The sequence below is a fragment of the Terrapene carolina genome, unplaced genomic scaffold (genome assembly GCF_002925995.2).
Source record: "Terrapene carolina triunguis isolate 2854851 unplaced genomic scaffold, T_m_triunguis-2.0 Scaffold193, whole genome shotgun sequence".
Lineage (NCBI taxonomy): Eukaryota > Metazoa > Chordata > Testudines > Emydidae > Terrapene > Terrapene triunguis.
Window position 1 is genome coordinate 9,737,145 of NW_020664544.1, and position 7,889 is coordinate 9,745,033.

General features: G+C 56.6%; 1 protein-coding gene across 1 annotated transcript in view; it reads right to left on the minus strand.

Annotated features, from left to right (window-relative positions):
- ITGB3 (integrin subunit beta 3) overlaps positions 1-7,889 on the minus strand; it is a 40,508-nt gene that overhangs the window by 31,873 nt on the left and 746 nt on the right. The gene's annotated exons all lie outside the window — the stretch shown is intronic.

Below are 7,889 nucleotides of genomic sequence, written 5' to 3' on the forward strand. Positions count from 1 at the left end.
AGCGGCCACAGTAGCTTTAAACGCTCTAGTCCGGGATCCTGCCTCCGGCAGGGTACGTCTACACTGCAGAAAAAGGTGAGCCTGTCACTCGGCTTCAATTAGCAGTGTGGACACAGCGACCCGGGTTAGCAGCGCAAGTTACAGCCGCTAGGAGAGCCTGGGGTGGAAGTCGCGCTGCTAACCCAAGTTCGAAGCTGTGTCTTCCCTGCTATTTGAACCCAAGTTAGCTAATCCGGCTTGCGAACACTCCTTTTTTTGCCGTGTAGACGCACCTTCCGTGACCCGAAGAGAAGGAAGACAAATCCACCTGGGGCCCCGCAGTGTTGTCTGTCGAGTGGGGACATCAAAGTTTCGAGAGAGCTTTTCTCCCCTGCTCAGCCGCAGACTTGGCCTGCTCTGGTGTAGCTAGCACAGACAGGCTAAACTGCCACCCGCTGCCATTTGAACGGGCACTTCCCGGCCCACTTTCAAGCCTTCCGAGCCCTCCAGTCACCAGGAAACCTGCCCACTGCTGACAACAGGGTGCTGCTGAATGGTTCAACGAGGGAGCTCCAAGCATAGACAGGCCCAAGCCATACTCATCACCATGCCAGGAGCCAGGGTAGAGCCTTGTGCTGAGTTGAAAGTTGCTCGGCCCTGTCTACACTAGGGAGATGTTGCAAACGTCTTCAGGGGGATTCGGCTCTCTGAGCGTTAGCCATGCTGGGAGTTCCTGCAGGGACTGGCTGTCACCAGCTGTTCGGGCACTGTGCCGATCTGACCTGCTCGCATCAGGGTTAGAGGACATGGGGCTTAAAATGCTGGCCGCAGCCTCTGTACACTAGGGCCCCCAGCAGTGGAGCTGGGTACACGTTAGCAGCGGTAGGAAACTTTTGCAAAATTCCCCTGGGGTCGGCAGGACCCTGCGGTTGAGGCCTTTCGGCATCAGCCCAGCTGCAACGTGGCCAACAACGGTTGTTATCAGTGGGAATGTTTGCTTGTGCAGACACAGCCAGTGCGTGTAACTCACTGCTCCAGAGCACCCCTTGCAACATCGGGGGGAGGGGGGGGGGAGAAGGGAGGGAGCATCGCAGCAGCTTTGCCTCAGTTTCCCCTGGGTCTTCCAAAACTCCATTCAGCCTCCAATGCCTTCCAAGCTGCTTTGATGACTTAGCCCTCCAGCTAAGCCACATTTAGCCCCGCCCTTTGCAGGGCACCAGTGTCTCCAGGCCTTACGGCGGTGTAGCCGGGAGCAACACTTCCATAGTTAGGTCGCTGTAAACTGCCTTGCGTCACCCTAACTCTGTAGCATGGACCTGACCTCAGACCTGCCAATTCTTCTTCCTCCCCTGTATCAGGGCTCCCACATTCCTTCTTCCCCCGGACTGCAAGGGTCCCCTCCAGCCCTCTCATGAGGGTCTAAAGAGTCCGCTTAGCTTAGCTTCAGGGTCCTCCGGCTCACGAGGACTCCTTCCCCAGACCCTGGCCATCAGAGATCTAACAACTGCCCCTCTCTTCCCTTAGCGCCATCTACTAGACTCCTCATACAGTCACACCACTACGCTCCCTTACCCTGCTCCAGAGCCTTTAAAAATCCCAGTAAAGCGCTTTCCCAATACTCTGAGTATCTTCTGTCACCTTCAAGTAGCTAAATTCTTCCCGCTTTTCCTGGGAACACGCCCTGCATTCCCATATCAGCTGATCAGCTGTTTCTTTAACCTGACCCGCCTTTCACAACCCATTGTTGTGTGGCCTCACTAAAGATCAATGATTATTCAACCCACAGTCACCAGTCAACACTGCAAATGTGAGAACTTCACTGAGCCGTGCCGAACTTTGCTGAGGAGTGCATTTGCCTTGATTCTGGGGCTTTTTTTTATAGCCTTTTCTTCCTCTCCTCCTCGGCCAATAATTCTTGTCATTCCTTTTGAAACTAACCTTTAAATCCCTGATTACTCAATGGAATCTTTAGAGCAATTTCTCCATATATATATATATATATATATATATATATGCGCTTTTTCTCCACTCACTGATTCACTCCCCTTCCCAGCTCAGTTTTTTTCCTTTTAAGGCCCACACACCCTGCGGAGGTGTGGTGGGGCCTGGCTAATTGAACAGGGCTGGCTGGCTTAAAGGGGCAGGCTGCCAGTCACAGGGTGCTGGGTGATGTTGCTGGCCTGCGATACACAGGAGGTCAGGCTAATCTGGTGGTCCCTTCTGGCCTTAAACTCTATGGTTCTCTAGGGACACTGCCTCTTCCTGCACCTCAGTTTCCCCATAGAAACACGGAACGGCACCGTCTTCACTAGGATGCTGAGCATTCGTGTAACTGGTGTCTGCAAAGTGTGGGGGGATCCTTCGTGCAAATGACTGATCGCTAAGCAGCGCCCTCTCTGGCTGGCGGCAGGTGTAATGCTGTTACTCTGTGGATCAGCACAGACGGGGGGGAGTGGGGTAGGGACACAGCACACACTGAACAGTGGGTTACACATGCACATGCTTTCCTGGAAAAGAGGCTCCCATCACCAGAGCCCTTCCCCCCCCCCCCCCCCAGAGCCCCTATATACTGACTGGTCCCTCTGATTTGAGGGGGGGAGGGATAGCTCAGTGGTTTGAGCAGTGGCCTGTTAAACCCAGCGTTATGAGTTCAATCCTTAAGGGGGCCATTTAGGGATCTGGGGCAAAAATCTGTCTGGGGATTGGCCCTGCTTTGAGCAGGGGGTGGGACTAGATGACCTCCTGAGGTCCCTTCCAGCCCTGATAGTCTATGATTTCAATCCATCCAGGGCTTCTTGGCATCCGGCCTCCACCTGAAGTGCCCTTGAATGAGGGCTTATGGATTTTATCAGTGCAGTGCCCACACCAGCCAGAGAGGGCGCTCTTTAGGCACATGGTAACCCACCTCTGCGTGGTTTGTGAGTTCTCTCCCGGCGGAGCTGTGCGGTTGTACCGCGCCTAGCACAATGAGGCCTGGGGGTCTGACAAAGGCGCTAATATAATACAAACAATACTGACTGGTGGGACTGGCCGCAGGAGGGGATGCTGCATGTAAATGGGTCCTGTTGTGGGGAAGAAGGGAGCCGGAGGAGGTAGCTACCTGAGGGTGACCCGGTGACTGATGCCCTCTCTCCTGTTACTGAGGCCCTGGGATGATTCAGCCGGGTTTAAATCACCAGGGCTCCTGCTCCAGCCCCATCGCTTGCCCCACTGCAGCGGATGTTGATGGGACAGAGGCTGGACTGAGAGGCGCCCGTCACAAAACATGACTCCCTGCCCCAGGATGGCCTGGCTCTGTGCACTGCAGCTGCAGATGCGGGGGTGGAAGCACCAGCTAAGAGGATGGGAGGAGGGGAAGGCAGGAAAATGAAAGCAGAGCCGGAAGAGGAACTGGTGAAGCGATAACGGCTGGTAGGAAGTTGCTTAAACAGCAAGTGGGGTGCCCAGACTGGTTCTTCGCCTCAGAGCAGGAAGGGACTCGCTCGTTAAATGGCCAGAGGAACGTACGCACGGCTTTTGGCCCTCGCTGGGACAGGGCATAATGGGCCTGCCCTTAGCCAGCGCGGGGCACACGGCCAGGCTCCCTGCTCCATCGTAAGCGCTTACGTCAGTCATTTGCACAGGGCAGGGGCGCTGTAGGCAGGCTGATGCACACTGTAAAACTCAGCCCCCAGCACTCTTCAGGGACCAGGTTTTCCAAAGAGTGGTGAGTGCTGGGGGCAGTTTAATGGAAAGGGGTCTGATTCCCCCCCCACTTGTATCTCCTACCAGGAGAGCCATCGTCACCCATGTACAGTGAGCGTCAGATTCTGCAGCATTGGGCATTCACTCTGCACAGGTGTCAGTGCCCAGCCCAGGGGTGAGGAAAAGGGCCATCAACGCTGAGCTTTGCCTACATAATCCCCAGCTTTCATACAGCACTTTTCACCCATAGATCTCAAAGTGCTTCACAGCCATTATCCCTATTATACAGATGGGGAAATTGAGGCATGGGGAGCTCAAGTAACTTGCCTAACATCGCCAGGACTAGAACCTGGTTTTCTTGAGTCCCAGAGCAACACTCCTTCCATAAGACCACCAAAGACCCTTATTAAAGAAGATAAATCTCTACTGACCACCCAAATTCACATGTCACTAAGTGCCCGTCTAGATTGAGGGCATTCCTACCAGTGTAGCTACAGTGATATTACAGTCAGTCCCCTGCTGTATAGATACACAGGTATAGATGGTTATCACTCGGCCTTTCGGCTCCCCTGCCCCCATCAGTGTCAGAGCTCACCAGCCCTGCCAAGACCCTGCCAAGCTGCAGTCCGGGGGGGGGCACTAGGAGCCTGGGGACTGGATTTCGTTTGTTCATCACAGCTGGAAGACAGCCACAAAGGGGCTCAGAGACCAGCTTAGTGCTAGGGAAATCTCAAGGGACGCATTAGCCTGGCAGCCTGCGGGAGAGGCACAAAGGGACCCTCAGTTGGCCATTATGGGGGTTCAGGATTATGCACTGGGTCTTGCAAACCACTGGAGCTCCTGCTAGATACATAAAACACAGAGGGTCTCTTTGAAAGCTAAGGGGGCTCAGGCCCCAGGGGTGGGCAGTGTCCAGCCCCCCTCAGAACAAAACCTGGGAGGCAGCTCTCGGGTCTGTGATGCCGCCCGGCGTCCCGCAGGTTTGAACCAGCGCTGCCGCAGTCTCGCTGCTGGAGGGAGAAGGGAGGGTGCTCAGGTAGGCTCCCTGACCCCGCTGCAGACCTATAATTTGCTCCATTCTTCACTACTGCCTTCCTAAGAACCACATCCACCTGCTGACTCATGGGCTGCGGTCACCGCAGTGCAGCACTCGGCCCGCGGGGCTTAGTTCTCCTTTGACAGCAGATCTGCAGGGCTTGCTTCCTATCCGATGGGTTTTCTCCCCTCCGTGTTCGGGGCCCGTTGACGGGGTGGTCGTTAGCCTCAACCCTGGGCTAGCTGGGGCTCCTCCCTTGCCCCACACAGCTGTGTTAGGGACAGGGCCCTCGGAGGACTGGGTCGACGTGGGGGGGCTGAAGCTGGCTCTGCCACTGACTTCCTGTGTGACCTTGGGCAAGTCACTTAGACCGAGTGTGGCAGCGCCCGTCATGGCTGTGGACCTGAGCTAGAGGCCGTCTGTTGGACACAAAGCACTAAATACGCTGGGCTAAAGAACACAGGGACAAATGACTCCCCATCTGCGTGTTGCAGCCACGCTGAGCAGCCGGGACCTGGCGTGGGAAGGTCTCCTCTGGAAGGGTCCTGCGCTAGGAACTCCATGGCGCACTGTTCACCAGAGGCTGAGCTGGTCGTGCCAGCACTTGGAGCCGAGAGCTCAGCTGTAGCTAAACTCTGGGGCTAGGCCTCCTCTCCAGCCCTCCTGAAATCCCCCCTCTCTCCCGCGCCCTTGGGAAAGTCAAGCACCAGCGATGATGAATGCCAGCTCAGCTGCTTTCCAACCTGCACTACCACTTAGCCCCTGTCTGCTCCGTTACCGTCCTGGGCACTTCCTTTTGATTCACCGCAGTAAGGCGAAGGGCCAGGGGGTTTTCAGGGCTGGCTACAGGCAGGTGGTGAGGGAGAAGCAGACCCAGCAATGCTGGTCCCAAAGGAATTGCGCAGAGCTAACCCTGCCAGAGCCGGTCTCTGTCTACGGAGTGCCAAGTCTCCTTCCCTGGGGCCGGTGTAACTGGCAGACAGCGGGGTGAAACTGGCGCCAGTGAGATCTGACTCAGGGCCCTGGTGCCGTCTCCTTTTGGGCGGGGATGATCAAAGAAGCCGGCGGGGGCTAGGTGCACAAATCCCATTGACATTCAATGAGAGTCAGGCATCTAACTCCTTTAGGCTCCTGTGACCATCCCGGATTTCACACGATTCCAAGCTCCTCTCGGAGGCCTCGAGCCAGGTCCCCTGTCCCGTGCAGACCCCCGCAGGGCGCTGGCACTACAGAGCCATCTATCTGTGTCTTCTCCCTGGCTGGACGGTGGGGGGGGGGGGGGGCTCTGCTGGTTCATGGCGCAGTCAGCGCCCTGGCTGCCAGCTGACAAACACAACGGGCTGGGTCTCCATTGTCCGACCCCTTGTGTCCTCACTTACACCCGGGCAAAGTGGGAGTAAAACTCTCCCGCTGCAGGGAGCGGAGAATTCAGATGTGGCAGCATTTTATCCCCGGGGCAGACTGGCCAGCCAACGTCCCGGGCATGGGGATCAGTATTGTACGCCAGTGTCTGTTCCCTGCCCGAGAACATTAGCTGGAGCGGGGCTAAATTAGATGGGATGCCAGCAGGAGAGAAGGAGTCATATCCCCAGGCTGCCGCCTGGTTCTGATGGCAGCAGCGGGTGTTGCCCGGGGGTACTATACAGGTCGTGATGAGCTGGGAGGCAGGACCCTGCGTGCACCCACCCCTGGAGGTTCTGATGAACCATGGTAATGGCGGAGCAAAGTCTGAGTGGTTTGAGATAGTAACAGACGCCCGGAGATGAGACTGAACACACGCCTTCCCCAACGCATTACTAGCCTAGTGCCCCAGCGCTGAGACAAGACTCCCCTGCAAGGAATACAAAGGGGGGGGGGTGGTCTTTACAGCCCCTGCTGGACACAGACAGCCCCCATCCTTCTTTCTGGACCTCTAGCTCCCAGCCTGTGCTGCCCAGTTTCCCCACATGTGGTCTCCCCGAAGTCCTGGCCCGGCCCAATCCACACAGGAGAGACTGCGCACTCTGCGACAGGCTATCCGCAAAGGATAACGCCCCCCAGACCATCACGATGCTCTGCGGCCGCGCACCTCGTGTCGACATCTACCCCAGTGCCAAGCGGGTGGCAAACGCTGCCCGTCGGCTCTCTGGGGGCCGGGCCCCTCTTTCTGTGCTGTTTGTACAGCACCTACCACAACACACGGAGTAAATAATAGGGATCATTCTGATTCACCCAGCCCAGCAGCTGCCGTGTTCATCCACTCAGCTCGCTCTGTGGTACACAAAGCCTCGCTGAAAAACCCGGGGAGTCCACACATCAGAAAGCACAACCTGTGTCCCCATCTAGACTTACCCCTAGGCTCCGGCTGTGGATTCGCTGACACCAAGGGGGTTTTATTACAGCCAAATAATCAATGTGCAAGAGTTTTCTCACTGTAAAATCCTCAGTAGAGACAAGGCCCGGGTAATTTTATTGCATGGTAGCCAGGCAAGGCCAGGCTGTGAACTCGCTGTCTGGGGCTGCCCCCGCCCAGTTTACCGCAGGGTAAAACCAAAGTGCGGCCAGCGGCCAGCACCTGGGTGGTTGTTATCCCATGGTAAAAACACACCTATTTTGTCAGCCGGCGTGGGCAGAAGTCAGAGGTGATGTGTCAGGTGCGGGTCTCACTGACTCACACCGGTTCACCACAGCTGGTGTGCAATACACACCCAAAGAGCTGCAAGGGGGCAGGCTGCATCACCATAGCCCTGTTCTCTGAGTCTGGCCCCATGTCCCCCGTATGCGCTCAGTCGTCCCCTGGCCCAGGACTGCTGGACAGGACCTCACGGTGGGTAAGTCAGCAGCAAGAAACTCAGCTGCCAGGCCTGGGCAGGACGGGGGTGACCTCAGGGGAGCAGCAGGAAGGGCCGTGAGATGGGGCGTGGGAATGGCTGAAGAGAGACCCGGCTGAGTCCTCCGCACACAGCTTTGCAGCTCAGGGATTTGGGATCCAGCTCTCATGTGACGTTAGCTTCTTTCACCGGGAAAATCCCAAACTTGGCCTGGCTCTCGGCCGCCTCTGCAGGATGTGCCCTGGGCATTTCCTAGTACGTTTCTTTCCTGGGCAGAGGCTGGGAATCTTCCTGCTAGACAGGGACACACACCCAAACATACACACCCACGCCCAGACACCAGCCCATCACAAGGCAAGTGCACGTCCACACTCATGCCA